We start from the raw sequence: 17,383 nt of genomic DNA on the forward strand, positions 1-17,383 counted from the left end.
GAGTAGAGATTTGCACACTCTCTACGGTCTCCTCTTCTGCTGATGATTCTGCAACTCCCTTTTGCAACTATGGATACCAGGCTGGCTGACATTAACCTTGGAGGTTTGAATACCCTAAATATCAGTATGGACCACCATGTTAAATCGAGCAAGTAAACCTCTTCCAATAGGTGCTGCTCCCATGGAAAACTGAGGAAGCCAGCTGTGAACTCAAGACCTCTTCTCTTTCCCAGAACTGCTGACCAAAAACAAAACAATTCCGCAAAATGCCACTTCATACTATCTCCTTTACGTGCGTTTTACTGACAAAATCCAAGGCATAGAGCCTGGTGAGTCCCACCAGAGCCTCAACCCCAACCTTGCTGCAGTTCATTATGGGAATGGGCTAAGGATGTTTTCTCGGGAGGAGAGGAGGGTGAGGGACAACCTGATAAATAAAATTACACGAGGCATAATTGAGGTCATCCAAATATATTTTCCTGTTATAGGGGCATCAAAAACAAAAGGGCTAGGTTCAGGGTGGGAGAAAGGGTTTTAAAGTGGATCCAAGAGAAATATTTTTCTCCACACAATGATTAGTAGCAGGAATGCACCAGCTGGGAGAGTGGTAGAATTACTACCAGTAAGAAACAATTCGACAGACACTTGAATAGGCAAGACATAGTATAAAGGTAAAGGTTCCATTATTGTCATGTAATACTACAAATAAATGAAATTCTTTACCTTTTGTCTACAATAAGGCAGACGGAGAGCCACCACTTTGTCCCGCGCCCGTCACGCCACCTGGTGTTCGAACGCGGTCTCCCCTCCAAGTACTGGCCAGGCCTGAGCCTGCTTAGTTTCTGAGATCAGACAATCCCAGGCGTATACAGGCTAAGATGTGTGGATCAATTGAAGGCAAATGGGATTAGTGTGAATGGGAAAATGGATATAGTGGGACGAAGGGCCCGTTTCTGTGCTCCACACCTCTAAGTGCCAATGGAAGTAGACGATATCAACCAATGCCATTGCTGAGTACTTTCCACTGTCCGAAATGTGTCCTGTAAGTCCTGTGAGCAATGGGGAGGGAGTAAAAGAAGCAGCTGGTGGGGTGGAAGGGTTGCAGGGTGCAGTTACAGTTCCTTTGTCAATTATTTTGATTTTAAAATCAGGAAAGACTTGGAGGTACAGTGCAAAGATTTAGAAATCTATTTTCGTTGTGTGGAACCTTAACTTCCACATTGTGAGGATGTAGGAAGGAGGAAATGTGTCAAATAGTTCATTTTCAATTTCAACAAAAGTAAGAGATACAGAAACTCTTGATTCCGTAAGACCTGAATTCAATGGAGGCTGTGATGAAAGGAAAGGCAGAAAAAACCTGCTCATCAATAGCAATAGAGGTACAACAACATATTTCCAAGTCAGTACAATGTACACTGCAAACACACTGTGGTGCACTGTCAGTCAGAAGCAAACACACAAAACCAAAAGACTGTACCACAGGCTTTATTCGACGTAAACTTCCACAGAGCCAGCTGTGAGGAGGGCTGCTGTAAACTCTGAGAGTGACTTTGAAGGGCCGGCTCAAGCTAAAATCCCAGAGGGTGATTGCCACCTGACCAGGTAGGCCTTGCTCCATTCAGGTCAGCTGACTGAGTGTCCCCATGCTCTTCTGAAGGTACAGAGGTTTCCCACTGCAGTAGGCCAGTGGTGTACCACAACACACACATATAGACATAATACACATACAGGCAAATGATACACATGTACAGTAATATTAATATTAAATTAAATAAATATTATTGGTAAATAAATGGTAAATTCCCAGAGAGTTTATGTGAGCAGTTCCTCAGTCGTTCAGCAGACTTTTACTGCCTGTGGAAATAAGTTGTTGCTCACCCTAGCGATTCTGGCTCTGATACTCCTGGATCTCTTTCCTGATGGGGGAGATGCTGCGTGCAGGGTGGTAGGGGTCCTCACTGATATTGCAAGTCCTCTTTTGACAATGATCCGGTAAACCCCATTTATAGGAGGGAGGAAGACCCCAGTGATCCTCTCTGCTGTTCTTATAGTCCTGTGGATTGACCTCTAATCTGATGCTCTACAGCAACTGTACCACACTGTGATGCAACCGGCCATGATACTCCTGATAGAGCTCCTGTACAAAGTTAGAAGAGAATCAAAGTATTTTCCCAGACCATGAGACCTTTCAAACTACTGGTTCAAAATGGCTTGTGTGCTGAGTTCAGGTAACCATGGGTTTCCTCCAACATCACTGCAGCCCTAGAAATTGTTGTAAAGTTTCTGAGACTCAGCATCAAAACAGAGTTCTTAAGTTTGATAGTGATGTTCCATTAACCTGTTGCATTGAACATTTAAACTGGCAAGTGTTGGAGTTACCAAACAAGTCCAGAGAACATCATTTAACTCTTTTGTCTGAGCTACATAGATGGTTCACCCAGTTATATTTCTGGTCAACAGTGGACTCCAAGATGTAGATAGGCACAAATTTTATAATGGAAGGTGCAACTATATACCACCTGCAAATGAGGGAGGATGGGCTCTTGATTGTCTGGAGTTGGCCATTGTTTAATGTTTGTACTGTGGTCTGTGTGCTGTGCAGTGAAAGAAAGAAAATAAACCACACAGAAGCTGTGAGTGAGTTGAACCAACCAACTAACTTTTCAGGAACTCTCCAAGAGCTTATGAGCACTGCTCTCATGATCCTTTGCAGCCTCCCCATCAGGACCATTGTGATGTAAGCCCAGTACAAGCCTGCACCTCCATGACCAAGTTTGCTTGTGGAACATTATAGCCCACTACATGACCACCCCCACCAAAACCAGTGTTTGGAAGTGCCAAGTCCACAGTTTGTAAACAGTTTGTACGTTTGTGAAGCCGACCTTTCCGCCACAGGGCTGGTGGTTGAGGTCAAGGTGTGCCGGTTTGAGCCAGTCAACCATGAACGTTTCCTGCCTACCCTCAAAATCCAAAAGGCAAGTAGTCCCATTGTGTTGCAACACCTTGTATGGACCCTCGTATGGGCACTGAAGCGGCATCCAGTGCACACCTCTCCTTATGAAGATGTATTCACAGTCTTCGAGATCCTTCGGGATGTAGGATGGAGCTGGACTATGGCCCGAGGTTGGTACGGGGTCCAAGGTACCCACCTTCTTGCAAAGTTGCATTAGCAGTGCTTTAGGTGTTTCCTCCTGACCGCAAGCCACTGGCACAAACTCTCCCGGGATTGTTAGCAGGTACTTCATAGACAAGGTCAGCAGTGGACATGGCCAAATCCTCCTTCAGTGCTGTGCAGATGCCAAGGAGCACCCAAGGCAGCTCGACCACCAATCCTAGCCTCAGAGCCATGCCATGAGGGCAGCCCTCAAATGCTAATGGAACCTTTCCACCAGTCCGTTAGACTGTGGTGGTAGGCCGTGGTGTGATGTAACTGGATCTTTAGGAGCTGTGCCAGTGCTGCCCCATAGGCCCGACATGAACTGTGCCCCCCTTTTCGACATGATATTGAAAGGAAGGCCGAAACAGGCTATTGAGTCAGCAATGAGGGTCCTGGAGCAGGATGTCATGAAAGTGTCCGAGAGCAGGACAGCTTCCAGCCCTCTAATGAACCTGTCCATCATCATGAACAGGTATGTAGCACCTCTGGAAATCGGCAGCAGCCTGACGACGCCTATGTGGATTTGGTCAACTTGTCTGTGTGTCAGCGGGAAGGACTGAAGAGGGGCTTTCACATGACTCTGTACCTTGGATGTCTGACAGTGGAGGCAAGTTCTGGCCCAGTGGCTGACCTGTTTACATAGGCTATGTCACAAAAATCTGTCTGCGACCAGTTGAATTGTCACCCAGATGGATGGGTGGGCCAACCAATGTAGCGCATTGAAGATGTGATGTCTCCACATGACAGGAACAATGGGCCAAGGTCGGCCAGTAGACACATCACAGAAAAGTGTGGCTTCGGATGGCCCAAAATGCACATCTTCCAGCTTTAGCCCTGAGACTGCAGTGCGGTAGGCTGGTATCTCGCCATCCTGCTGCTGGGCTGCTGCGAACACTGTACAGGACAAAGCGTCAGCCACAAGGTTGTTCTTGCTGGAAATGTGCTTGATAATTGTCGTGTACTCTGAGATATAAGAGGTGACGCTGCTGGCTTATTGATTACACATCTGACATCTTAGCAAAGGCAAAAGTGAGGGGCTTGTGATCGGTGAAGACTGTGAAATCTCATCCTTCAGGGAAACAGCGTAAATGGCGTACGGCAAGGTAGAGGGCTAGCAACTCCCAGTTGAATGCACTATACTTCTGTTCTGGGGGCCACAGGAGTCTGCTGAAGAAAGTGAGTGGTCTCCAATGTTCATCAATCAGCTGCTCCAGGTCGTCAGCAACTGACGTATTGGATGTGTCGACTGCAAGGGCAGTGGGCACATCAATGTGCAGATGCACTAGAAGGGTGGCGTTGGCCAGAACTTCTTTGGGCTGGTCAAAAGCTGCCGTAGTCTTTGCATCCCAGATGAGTTCTTTGGTCTGACCAGACAGCAGATGAAGAGGTCACATAATCCTGGCAGCTGATGGCAGGAACCAATAGTAGACATTGACCATCCCAACGAACTTCTGCAAACATTTAATTGTAGTTGGCTTAGCAAACTCATGAATGGCCTCAACATTTGATGGAAAAGGGACTACCTCATGTCGATCAATGTAGTGCCAAAGGAATTTGATTGACATCAGGCTGAACTGATTTTTCGCTGGGTTAATGGCTAGGCCATTGTCGCTCAGTCACTGGCAGAACAGCTGCAGGTGTGTTAGGTGCTCCTGTCATGAACAACTGGCCATAAGGATGTTGTCTAGGTAGATAAAAATGAAATCCAGGTCACGCCCCACCGAGTCCATGAGTCTTTGGAAAGTCTGCGCTGTATTTTTGAGACTGAATGGCATGCTGAGGAGCTCGAAAAGGCCAAACAGGATGATGAGGTTCTCTTTGGGATTTCACTGGGGTGCACAGGAATCTGGTGGTACCCCCAGACTAAGTCAATTTTTGAGAAGATCCGTGCTCTGTATAGATTGGTCATTAAGTCCTGGATGTGGCGTACTGGGTACCGGTCGGCTATCGTGCTATCATTGAGCCGGTGGTAGTCCCAACAAGGTCTCCATCCCCAAGAAGACTTCAGTACTGTGTAGAGGAGAGGTCCATGGGCTGTCCGAGTGCCGAACGATCTCCATCTTCTCAATTCTTCCTTGGTGAGCCACAGCTTGTTGGGAGGAAGCCTGCGTGTCCAGGTGTGTAGTAGTGGTCCCTGTGTGGGGATGTGGTGCTGAACGCCATGTTTTGGGACCGTGGTGAAGAACTGTGGCCTTATAATGGCAGGGAATCCTGCCAAGATTCTGGCAAACTTGTTGCCCAATAAGGTTACCAAGTCATGGTGGGAAAGGCAAAAGATGCGGATAAGAAACACTTTAATTGCTTCATACCTGTTGGCAACTGGCGGCTGATGCAAGAAGTTGATGATTCATCTGGCAGTCTCTTGGTTAAGCAAATTGACCACGTAGTAATATCTTGAGGAGTCTGCAGTGATCCGCCTGACCTGAAACTGGGCCTCAGCCTGTTTGAACCAGACTATCAGCTGTGAGGTCCAAAGTATCGACAGCTTCAGCAAGACTGCATTCTGTGTGCTCATGTCATTCATCATGGGGTCCAAAATGCTGCTTTGGACCATTGGGGTCACCACTGTGGTCAGTATGCTATGCAGCAATTGAAAGAAAAAAACCACACAGAAGCTGTGAGTGAGTTGAACCAACCAAATGACTTTACTTGAACTCTCTGAGAGTTTATCAGCACCTCTCCCAAGATTATTTTTGGCCTCTCCCAACAGGAGCATTGTGATGTCAACCCAGTGCAAGCCAGCACCTCCATGACCCGGTTCACTTGTGGATCAGTGCAGTTCGCTACAGTACTATAAATTGTGACTTCCTGCAGAATTAGTCCAGATTCATTGTTTCTGGCTGCACAATCCAAGACGCTGTCCTGACAGAACAGGAATGGAAGCAGAGAGAATTCAGCCTTCTCAAAAGACCTTCAAAATTTGATGGATCAATGAACCAGCTGAAGGTCGTGTGTGAAGTATTACTGAATCATGAGTATGGGAGGCCAGTAGATGGTAAACACATTTCAGTGAATGTGCTTACTTCAGGAGGTCCAAGTCACTGCTGAGACTCCATCCTGTTTCTGCCACCTCTCTGTTTGTATACTCAAGGTTGTAGGAATGTGGCTGAAGAAAATGGCACTAAGAGTGGCAACTGAGGGGGTGGTTCTGTGGGAATCACCACCCCTCAACTTTGTTATCTGCCAATTGTGTTAACAAAGAGGAGGGTGGAGGTTTGAAGCTTCACCACCATTGCAGATGTCTGTATAAAATGTAATGTGCTGAAATGTTCTTGGTATCTACTGTATATTCTAGGTGGTAAACTAGTAAATCTGCAGATGGTGGGGTCTGGTGCAGTACAAAAAAGTTACATACCAACCAAATATCAATTACTCAACTTCAATTTTATGAGGAGTTTTAATGTGATTTGAACGCACATCTTTGGAATATTAGTCCAGGCCACTATACCACATATCCAATTCTTTTTTTTAAATTGTATGAGCACTAGTAATTGTTCCACGTTCCCTTTTTTTGAGGAATGGGATTACTGGAATCTGTGGACAGTAATTGGCTCAGTGTTTCTGAGAATTCTCGTCCTCAGCCTTCTAGTGGAGTTCCAGTAAACAGTGGGACAGTAGTGCTGGAAGACCCAAGGAGAATCCGAGATAAAAGTCAAACCACTGCTTGCTCGGGCAGTGGGAATTCTGAACGGAAAATGTGATGGCTCAGACTGAAGGAATGAGGAGGCAGAGTGCTCATATAAATTGGAGAACGTGGAAGCTAGAGTAGTCCATTCTATCATTTTTCTCTCTGTTCTTCTGCACCATTTGAAATGGAATTGAGAAACAACTGAGATTATTCATAACCCCTATAGGTTTCAGGCCCTCACCCACTTCATACCTCTTACAGCTAAAATTACAGTATTCATGCCTCCTCAAGAAAATTTTAATGATAACACACCTGCCAACACATTATTGGGAACAGTGATGTGAAAGAGCATCATTGGCAGGTGGTCATACAGGGGTATTCACACACTTGTAAAAACATCTCCCGAATTTTCTAATGGACACCCCAAGGATAGACACCACCAAGAACAGCAAACAAATGTGCCCTTGCCATCCCTATGATGAAAGGCAGTAATGATAAAAACACACACATTCATGCACGGACGCGCATGAACTGCATACATTCATGTGCATATTCTGTAAATTATGGAATCGCAGGCACAATCAGATAAACCCATAGACACAAAAATTCTCCCCTGCAATGCATCCTTATGGTTAATAGAATTGAAAATTCAATAATTGCTGACTGTCCAACCACAATTAACAAATAAACTATTGGCAGGTCACATGCTGATAACTGTATCAACCTGGCCTGAGAATAGTATGGCAAGTCCTTCAATAAATTATATTCTTGCACAATGCTTCTTTTCAAAGGTTTTCTCACCAATCTAAATATTCCTCAAAGAAAATATTGATTGAACCATATCAAAACTCAGAACAATCATCCATCATCACACAGGGTGAAATTCTATGTCCTGCTGTCCTATTTCTTTTTTGGTTGCCAAGTTACTATCACAACCTCAAAGGGTTAAAACATAGATCCCTACGGGTGCACTTTCATATTGCAAAACAATTGTAGATGTAAAATAGCTTGGAAGGCAAAATAAAATACATTTACTCTCCACTTTATCTTCAAAGCTACCACAGGGAAGACTCTGAAACATAAATAAAAACCAATTGCAGTGAGATCTATTACTGACCAGATGACTACAAGAAGTCCACACATTTCGCGAAATGTCATCAATGACTTCACGATGTCCTCTGCATTTAAGCTTGGTGCAATGGTCTGCAGCTGCCCTGGTAGCTGTGGCACTTGAGTTATTTATAGTGCTAAAATTATCCATTCATCGTCACTTCCTCCTCACAATTTCAGCAGATCAAAGATAACTAGGACTTCTGCTTCTGGGTACTTTTCTTCTTGAAGATGGTTAAATTGAAAACAAACTGCTTTCATTTCCGACCAGGTAGTCACTGAAGCTATTTAATTAAAACTGGTAATCACGTAGTTTGCCCCTGCAGGAGCTAAAACTTTATTTTCCACAGCAGTAGAATGAATGACAGCAGTCATTTTGTATGTCTACCTCATTTTCATGACGGTAACAGGTCTCACATTTTACTGTCAATGCCTTCTCCTGAGAATTCTAGAGTCATGAAGCTAATCATCATGGAAAAATACCCTTTGATTTATTGAGACCATGGTGGTCATCAACTCCTTTACACTGATCCCATTTTATTCCTTCTGCATTCCCATCAACTCCCCCACATCCTCGGATTCCACCACTCTCCTACACACTGCCCCAACAACATACACATCATTGGCATGTGGGAGGAAAGTGGAGCCCTCAGAGTAAACCAGGGAGTTACAAGTTGAACATGCAAACTCCACACAGTGAGCACAGGTCAGGATTGAACCTGGTTCACTGCAACTGTGAGGCAGCAGCTCTAGTAGTTGTGCCACTTGGATATATGGATCAGGATCAGAATCAGGATTTATTGTCATGAACAAGTCATGAAATTTGTTGTTTTGTGGCAGCGTCATAGTGTAAACGTTCATATTATAACCATCTTACAACATGACTATATAAAAAATAAAATAACAATAATAGTGCGTGAAAAGTAAGGCAGTGTCTTTGGTTCATTGATCATTCAGGAATCTGATGGCAGCAGGGAAGAAGCTGACCTTGTGCCGCTGAGTGCTCGTCTTTAGGCTCCTGTACCTTTTCCCCGATGGTAGCAGAGTGAAGAGGGCATGGCCTGGGTGGTGGGGGTCTTTGAGGTTGGAGGCTGCTTTTTTAAGACACTGTCTCATGTAGATGTCCTCGAAGGAGTGAAGTCTGGTGACTGTAATGTCACAGGCCAAGTTAACAACCTTCTGGAGTTTATTCTTGTTCTGAGGATTTTTGCCTCCATACCAGGCAGAGATACAACCAGCCAGAATGCTCTCCACGGTACACCTATAGAAGTTGACATGAGTCTTCGGTGACTATAATCATTCCAAATTGGAATCAATGTCTCCACCTCACTGATTATCCACACAGGTGCACCCCAAGGATGCGTGCTTAGCCCACTGCTCTATCGCACATGACTGTGTGGTCAGGCACAATTCCAATGCCATGTACGTTTGTGATGACACCACAGATGTCGGCAGAATCACAAAAGGTAATGAGAAAGCGAACAGGAGGGAAGTAGATCAGCTCGTTGAATCTCCTCAGACACCTCACAAAGTATAGCCGCTGACAAGCCTTCCTTGTGATTGCATCAGCGTAGAGGCTCCAGGAATTCTTGACCCTCTCCACTACCGAGCCCTCTCAATGATGACTGAGTCGTGTTCGCCTGGCTTCCTCCTGAAGTCCACAATTATCTCCATGGGGTCTTGCTGACATTGAGCACATTGCTGTTATACCATTCAACGAGCTGATCTACTTCCCTCCTGTTCGCTTTCTCATTACCTTTTGTGATTCTGCCGACATCTGTGGTGTCATCACAAACGTACATGGCATTGGAATTGTGCCTGACCACACAGTCATGTGCGATAGAGCAGTGGGCTAAGCACGCATCCTTGGGGTGCACCTGTGTGGATAATCAGTGAGGTGGAGACATTGATTCCAATTTGGAATGACTATAGACTTCTGATGAGAAAGTCAAGGATCCAGTTGCAGAGTGGGGGTACAGAGGCGTAGAGTCTGTAGCTTCTTGACCAGCCCTGAGGGAATAATGGTATTAAAGGCAGAGCTGTAGTCAATGAAGAACAGCTGTATGCATGATTTGCAGTTTTTGAGGTGATCCTGAGCTGAGTGGAGAGCCAGTGATATTGCATCTGCTGTGGAGCAATTGTGACAATAGGTGAATTGCAGTGGGCCCAGATCTTTGCTTAGGTATGTATTAATTCTTGCCATGACCAGCCTCTCAAAGCATTTCATCACAGAAGTTAGTTCAACTGGGAGGTATTTATTGAGGCAGCCCACACTACTCCTCTTGGGTATTGGGATGATTGATGCCCTTTTGAAGCAGATGGGAACCTCTGATTGCAGCAACGAGAGGTTGAAAATGTCCACAAACGCTCCAGCTAGTTGGTTGGTGCAGATTTTCAGTACGCTGCCAAGAACACCGTCAGGACACGAAGCCTTGCTAGGGTTCCCCCTCTTGAATGATGTTCTGATGACCTCCTTAGAGGCAGATATCACAGGGTCCTCAGCCTTTTCAGGGATTCTAGTAGGCACTATATGGTTCTTCTTCTCAAAGTGGGCATAGAAGGCGATCAGCTCATTGGATAGTGAAGCATTGCAGCCATCTATAGTGTTCACCTTCACTTTGTAGACTGTAATGGCCTGCACTCCCTGCCATAGCCAGGTTAGATTAGTGGTAAGCCAACTACAATAGTCAAAAATTAAATTAACATAAATGCAAGATAGAGAAAGAGAAATTAAGTGTAAAAGGATAGATAAATACATATTCACATTTTCTGTTCATGCGAGAAAAACTGATCTCTCAGAAGTGCAGAAAGGTGATTTGGTAGCCCTCGAGAAGTTTATGGCTAGGTCACTATTGGAGATAGCTGTTGGATAAAAACTGCTCTTGAACCTGGAGATGCTGGTCTTCAGGTTTCTGTACCTTCTGCTCAAAAGGAACAATGAGAAGGGGTTGTGACCAGCAGCATCTGTGGAAGCAGATTAGCTGCAGCTATTTCCTACATTTCAGCTCTGGGAAAACATATCTTCAGCAATGGCTCATTAGAGGCAAGTAACATTTGTGTTTTAAAAGTGGGACACCATAGCCATGATCAAAAAGGAATATTCCAGCCGTCTATTCTTGGTCTTCAAATGGCATTACCGTTCACTAAAACTCATACCTACCATGGATATACAAGAGTAGATCAGAGACTGGGTATCCTCTGGTGACTTTCATTTTGAAAAATTTATTTTAAATTTTGGAAAGAAATTAACAAAACATACATATTAAAAAAACCCTTACTCCCTGTGATAGTACAGATCTATCACCAATGTATATAGTGTATATAGTTACAGTATCTAGACTGTGCTTACAGTGATTGGCTGAGAGCTAAGCCACGCCTACTGTCTGGGCCTTAAAGGGTTGTGTCCCTAGCCAGGTCGGATCATTCCGGACTGGTCGGCCACCTGTGAAGAGCTCCGGTCTTCTGCTAATAAAAGCCTTGGTTTGGATCAACAAGTCTTTGGTTCTTTCAACGAGCTCTACACTCCCCTGCTCTCACCCTCCCACCCCCTATTACCCCCCCACCCCTTACTATCCCTCCCTCCCCCCGGAGCTTAACATACAGAAAGAAGGTTATTACAAAATACGAATATGTAGCATGGGTTGAATTACAATGTAAATAAAAATAATAATTACTTAACATTTAGCTTCATACATTTCAAATATGAAGTCCACATATTTTCAAAAAAGAATAATTATTCCTCAAATTATATGTAATTTTCTCAAAATACAAACATGATTGAATTTCATTATGCCACCTCTGTATACTTAGGTCTACATCATTTTTTCCAAGTTACCGCTATACATTTCCTAGCTACTGCCAAACTTAAACAAATAAACGCAACCTGAAATTTATCTAAACTTGTTAATGGATTCATATATCCTAATAAGCATAGCCATGGATCCATAAGCAAATCTACTTGAAATAAATCTCGCAAAAATTTAATAACCTTTTCCCAAAAAGGTTTAACTTTTGAACATTCCCACACAGCATGTATAAAAGTGTGGTGGCACACCACTAGGCAGGCGAACCGGCCTCACTTGTAATCCACGCAGCAAGGCAGCCGGCCAAAATGGCGCCAATGGGGGTTTCCCCTTCTTCTCAGCACAGGCTCAGAAGCCTGCACTGGGGGACCACATGACACCCAGGTGATGTCAGCGCCCCACAGCGCGGTTCTCAGCCAGGTCCAGGCTGGGAGTACAAATCCAGCCCAGCAGCCTGCAATTAATCAGTTCTGCTCACTGAGCTCAACCCATCTGATTGTGTGTTCCTTCAGTACCAGTGTAGCTGCCGCTACAATTGGTGACCCCAACTGATTCAAACGTCTTTGAACCCATCATGAGCGAATCTGGGATCAATGCTATAGCCATCAAGCTGCCTGAATTCTGGGTTCAGGAGCCGGAGACCTGGTTCGGTCACGCAGAGGCTCAGTCTCATCTCTGCCAGGTTTCATCCGACACAACCAAATTCTACTATGTGGTCACCACCATGGACCAGGCCACTGCCAAACGCATGCTGCACCTCGTTCAGCACCCACCCCCCGAAGACAAATATAAGACCATCAAGCGAGTGCTCACCGGATCCCTTGGACTATCCAGGCGCCAGCATACCACTTGGATGCTGCACCTCGACGCTCTTGGGACAGGTCTCCGATGGAGCTGATGGACGAAATGATCGCGCTCATAGGTGATCACACCAACTGCTCTCTCTTCGAGCATATTTTCCATGACCATCTGCCCGAAGACATCCGGCCGTTACTGGCCAAAGAGAGCTTTTCCGACCCAAGAAAGGTCACTCAGAAGGCCCAAGAGCTATGGCTCGAGCGATTCCCGGAGGGCTCAGCAATCCAGCAGATCATGATGCATGGGTATGACCAAGCCAAGCCCGCCCCTAGCACTGCAGTAGAACATTCAGCCCCTGCAGGGGCCACCAAGAGCATAACCAGGAGCACGGCATCCACTCCAGGCCTCTGCTTCTTCCACCAGTGCTGGGGAGCCAAGGCTCAGAAGTGTCGTCAGCCCTGTTCATTCCAGGGAAACGAGGACCCAGCCGCTGTTAATAGCTGCGGCGGATGGCCAAGGACACAGCCTCCTCTACTTGTGGGACTCAGTCAGCGGCTGGCGGTTCCTTGTTGACACTGAGGCCTAGATCAGTGTCATCCCGGCCACAGCCATCGAGTCCAGAAACTGACCTCGAGGACCTCCCCTCCGTGCAGCCAACGCAACAGAGATATGGATGTATGGAGACAAGACAGTCCACTTCCAGATCAGCAGACGAAAGTTCTCGTGGAGGTTCACCATCTCGTCCCTTCAGACCACCATCCTGGGTGCCGACTTCCTCCTCGCCCACAGGCTTCTAGTGGACATTCAGGGTAGGCGCCTGGTGGACGCACATACTTTCCAGGTCGTTTGCCTCAACACCTCCCACACAGAGCAGCCGGAGATGGCCACAATCAGCATACCCAGAGACGAGTTCAAGCGAATCCTGGACAAGTTTCCGACCCTCCTCAAGCCACAGTTCTCCGCTGCCTCGTCATGCCACGGGGTGTTCCACCACATCCCCACCCAGGGCCCACCGGTTCACAAAAAGGCATGCCAGCTCCTACCTGACAAGATCCAGGTGGCGAAGGAAGAGTTTTCACATTTGTTGGAGCTGGGGATCATTTCAGCAGTCCAACAGCCCGCGCGCCTCGTCACTCCACCTGGTCCCGAAAGCCTCTGCCGGCTGGGGCCCCTGCGGAGATGATCAACAGCTCAACGAGGCAACAGTTCCTGACCATTACCCCATCCCTCACATCCAGGACTTTATGGCCAACCTGCATGGTGCGAGGGTTTTCTCCAAGGTTGACCTGGTGCGCGGGTATCACCAAATCCCGGTACACCCTGAGGACATACCCAAGATGGCCATCATCACCCCCTTCAGCTTGTTTGAATTCCTTCGCATGCCGTTCGGGCTCAAAAACGCCACTCAGACCTTCCAGCGCCTCATGGACTCAGTGGGCAGGGACCTGGATTTCGTCTTCATTTACTTAGATGACATCCTCTTTGCCAGCAGGGATCGGGCGCAACACAAGGCCCACCTGCGCACCCTCTTCTCCTGCTGGCCGACTTCAGCCTCACCATCAACCCAGCCAAGTGCCAGTTTGGGAAAGAGTCCATGCAGTTCCTGAGCCATACCATCATGGCTGAGGGAGCCACGCCCACCACTACGATGGTCGCCGCTATCAAGGAGTTCCCACATCCGGACAATCTCAAGGGGCTACAGGAGTTAGCAGGTATGGTCAACTTCTACAACTGATTCATCCCAGGAGCTGGGCGCATCGTGCAACCACTATTCGCCCTCATCGCAGCCAAGCACAAAACATTCACCTGGACCCCAGATGCCTGCAGTGCATTCGAGGCCACCAAGGACGCCCTCGCGAAGGCTACCATGCTCGCCCACCCACACACCGACCTGCATATGGCGCTCTCCATCGATGCTTCTGCCACATCCTGGAGCAGCGGGTGAACGGACAATGGAAGCCACTGGCATTCTTCAGCCGGCTTCTCCGGCCACCAGAGCAAGTATAGCGCTTTTGACCATGAGTTACTGGGCAAGTACTTGGTGGTGCGGCATTTTCGCTATTTCTTGGAGGGGAGGACTTTTACCATCTTCACTGACCTTAAACCCCTCACCCAGGCACTCGCGATTGTGAAGGACCCCAGGTCGGCCCGCCAGCAGCGTCACCTCTCCTTCGTGTCAGAGTTTACCACCGACATTCAGCACAAAGCAGGGAAGGACAACGTGGTCACGATGCACTCTCATGATCGGACATCTGCACGCTGATGCCCGGCCTCGACTTCAACCAGCTTGACCAGGACCAGAAGTCCGACAAGGAGACGCAAGCCTTCAGGACTGCCATCATGGGCCTGCAGTTCTGAGACCTCCCGACTCTGAGCGGCGGAAGCACCGTCCTGTGGGGGGGCTGGTAGTCATGGTGGGGAGCTGGCTGATGGAGGACCTCAGTTTTCTTCAGGCTGACTTCCAAGCCAAATATTTTGGCAGTTTCCGCAAAACAGGATGTCATGTGCTGGAGAGCTGACTCTGAATGGGCAACTAAAGCGGCATCGACTGCAAAGAGTAGTTCACGGACAAGTTGCTCTTGTGTATTGGTGTGAGCTTGCAGGCGCCTCAAATTGAAGAGACTGCCATCCGTGCGGTAACGGATGTAAACAGCGTCTTCATTGTTGAGGTCTTTCATGGCTTGTTTCAGCATCATGCTGAAGAAGATAGTAAAGAGGGTTGGTGCGGGATGCAGCCTTGCTTCACGCCGTTGTCAATGGAGAAGGGTTCGGAGAGCTCATTGCTGTATCTGACCTGACCTTGTTGGTTTTCATGCAGTTGGATAACCATGTTGAGGAACTTGGGGGGGCATCCGAGGCGCTCTAGTATTTGCCAAAGCCCTTTCCTGCTCACGATGTCGAAGGCTTTGGTGAGGTCAACAAAGGTGATGTAGAGTCCTTTGTTTTGTTCTCTGCACTTTTCTTGGAGTTTTTCAGTTTTTTTCCATTCAGTTGATAATATTACTAAATTAATTACAATTATTAATGCATCCAGATGGCAAGTTAATCAACCAATGATATTAGCAATGGATGCTGAGAAAGCTTTTGATTGTGTAGAGTGAAAATTTTTATTTAAAGTTAGAAAGATTTAAGTTTGGGCCATTTTTTTATAGGTTGGATTAAAGCATTATATAAGAACCCTTTTGTACAAGTGGTGACAAACGGTCAGATTTCTCAAGCATTTAATTTGTGTAGATCAACTATACAGGGTTGTCCATTGTCACCAGCCTTGTTTGCATTAGTAATAGAACCTTTAGCTCAACTGATTAGACAGAATATGACAATTCGAGGTATTACAATTGGACAACATGAGTATAAAATCAACTTATTTGCAGATGACGTATTGATATATTTATCGAAACAGAAGAGTTCATTATGACCCTTACAAGAGTTATTGGAATACTATAGGTCAATGTCAGGATATAAAGTAAATTGGGAGAAAAGTGAGAATATTACCAATATCTGAAGATACCTCTGGTGACTTCTTGACATGCACCAACTAAATGGCACAAGACAGAAGCATGTTGAAACATTATTCACTCGATGAGTACAGTTCCAGAGAAATTCATGACTCTCAGCACCATCCAGGACCAAGCATCCCACCCGAATTGCTCCCTAACATTAATTTGTACTGGCCACAAGTGTGTATTATCTGTAAAATGCACAGCGGTTACTCACCAAGGCTACTCCAAAGGCATCTACCAAAGTCTTGACCTCTACCATCAAGAAGGACAAGAGTTTCAGATGCATGGGAACACCATTTGCATTCTTCCTTCCAAGTCACACACCATTCTGATGTGAAAAGGCATTGTAGCAGTGTATTACCCAAAGAGAATGCATTTATTCAAGAAAGTGGCTCAACACCACTTTCTCAAGAACACTTTAAGATGGGCATTAAATGCTGATGTTTCCATTTTCACACAGATCCCAAAAATTGGGAAAAAATAGTGAACAGATGGCCATTTACACAAAACATTTCTCAAACCACAATGTGATAATGGACTCAAACCACAATGTGATAGTAGACAATTAAACTTTCTCAGGTGTTAACTAAGTAAGGTGTAACTAACCAATTGATCAGAAAATGTCCCTGCTCTTGAATGGCAACAAAGTCAAGGGATCTGACATATTCATTGGAGAGGAAAATGTTAAGTGCTCAAGAAGATGATGTGCGAGTACTTCATGAGAATGCACTTGAGGTGTGAAGTTTCATAGCAAACAAGGTAACACAGGAGGCTTTAAATCTGGAGAACACCTGCCATTCAAAGGTCACTTTGCAAAACTGAGATGTTGCAGTCATTTAAAAATAAATGACTGCCCACTGAGGGCCACATTTTGAAGCTCCTCCTGAAGTATTCAAATGGTTACAGTAGTCTCCAACCTTTGAAAGAAGATGACAGGAAGAGGAAGTACAGACAATCACAAGAAGAGGCCAAAACAAGGTCTGTGCACAAAAAGCTGTGGCCCACAAGATCATAAATACTTGTCAAATTGGACATTTCTGCACAACAGCATAAAATATGTGCAAGAAAGCTTGTAATCGCCCTTGGAGATCAGCACATGTTATCATGAGTGGGAGTTGGTGAGTCGCACGATATCCTGAAAACATCAGCAGCAATAAATACATCTGACGATTTTACCCATGTTAAAGACCTCACATACAACCAATGCTTTATGTCACTAAGGTGCCACAGTAACTCATAGCTCCAGTGACCCAGGTTCAATCCTGACCTCGGGTGCTGTCTGTGTAATGTTTGCATGCTCTCCCTGTGACAGTGTGGGTTTCCCCCAGGAGCGCTGGTTCCCTCCTGTTGCCCTAAAGATATCCTGGTTGTTCAGTTAATTGAC

The 17,383-nt window shown here is 46.0% G+C and overlaps 1 protein-coding gene across 3 annotated transcripts in view; it reads right to left on the reverse strand.

Annotated features, from left to right (window-relative positions):
• Nucleotides 1–8,003, reverse strand: part of ripor2 (RHO family interacting cell polarization regulator 2) — a 111,944-nt gene extending 103,941 nt beyond the window's left edge. For all 3 annotated transcript variants that reach the window (XM_069913439.1, XM_069913440.1, XM_069913438.1), the window contains exon 1: nt 7,903–8,003. The gene's annotated coding sequence lies outside the window, so the exon portion shown is untranslated. The remainder of the gene's footprint in view (nt 1–7,902) is intronic.
• Between the last annotated feature and the right edge of the window lie 9,380 nt (nt 8,004–17,383).

This window comes from Narcine bancroftii, chromosome 1 (assembly GCF_036971445.1).
Source record: "Narcine bancroftii isolate sNarBan1 chromosome 1, sNarBan1.hap1, whole genome shotgun sequence".
Lineage (NCBI taxonomy): Eukaryota > Metazoa > Chordata > Chondrichthyes > Torpediniformes > Narcinidae > Narcine > Narcine bancroftii.